Genomic DNA, 1,092 nt, shown 5'->3' with positions numbered 1-1,092 from the left:
TTTGATGAAATGAAGATTAGAAAGGCTTACGCATACGATAAAGTGAATGACGAAACGTTAAAACCTTGTAATTATGCTCAAGTTGCAATGATGAGCGGTTTAATAGGATCATGGAAACAGCCAATTTATTTCAATTTTGATAGAAAAATGGACAAACCGTTCCTATTTCACATAATTAAAGTAGTAGAGGAAGCCGGATTCTATGTTTGTGCCATCGTCAGCGACCTAGTCGGCAGTAATAGGGGTCTTCATAAAAACTTAAATATTCCTTTCACAGCAGGGTTGGCTTTATTTTTTTCAAGTGATTTTAATCATGATTTAAATCACCTGACTTTTTGGAAAAAAATTACGATTTAAATCAAAGTTTATTTTTTCAAGAAACTTTATATTTCCACTCAAATATAAAACAGAATACAAATAATTCTAAGAAATGAAAATCAAAATAGAAAACGGTACATGTAAACTTAAAAATTAAACGGTATTAATGGTACACTCAATAATACTAAAACGGAAATCACTTCGCTTTCTCTTCATTTTCGTTATAAAGTCTGAAGAGGAACACTAATTTCCCTCCTTTTTCGATTCCCAATCTGTTCCTATTCCTAATGAACAAATCCGAATGTGCTGAACATCCTTTCGATAGACGCAGACGATGCAGTTGCACAAAGAAACTGTTTTATAGTGGGCAAGTGTTTCGCAAYTTCCGGTTCATATCTGTGATAGCCACCACTGAAGTCCATTCATATTTTTCAGCACCTCATCAGAAAACATAATTTATTTGAAAGGACTGCAGCGARCGTTGAATTTAATAACTAGTGGCAGCAATCCCGAGTTTCCACGAAGCTAAATGATAGTCGCCAAAGCCAGATTCTTCTCTTCAGGAGTAGTTTTGTTTCTCCTCATAGGCTCATGCAATGCATGACATGGCTCACCATGTAAGCAATAAAGTGATAAGGTGTAAGGGCTTGCTTATAGCGATGTTTTGAAACTTCTGTAGTTTCTCTAAAGATAAATTTTGAGATTCTTCAAACTTATCTTTCAAAAGTTTCCACTGCTCTACGGAATCAGATATTGTTGCATTTTTCTTCTGGA

This window comes from Dendroctonus ponderosae, unplaced genomic scaffold (genome assembly GCF_020466585.1).
Source record: "Dendroctonus ponderosae isolate FM_Combo_2020 unplaced genomic scaffold, Dpon_F_20191213v2 Dpon_F_20191213_7, whole genome shotgun sequence".
NCBI lineage: Eukaryota > Metazoa > Arthropoda > Insecta > Coleoptera > Curculionidae > Dendroctonus > Dendroctonus ponderosae.
The sequence above is the reverse complement of the archived record's forward strand: the minus strand, read 5'-3'. Positions refer to the sequence as shown.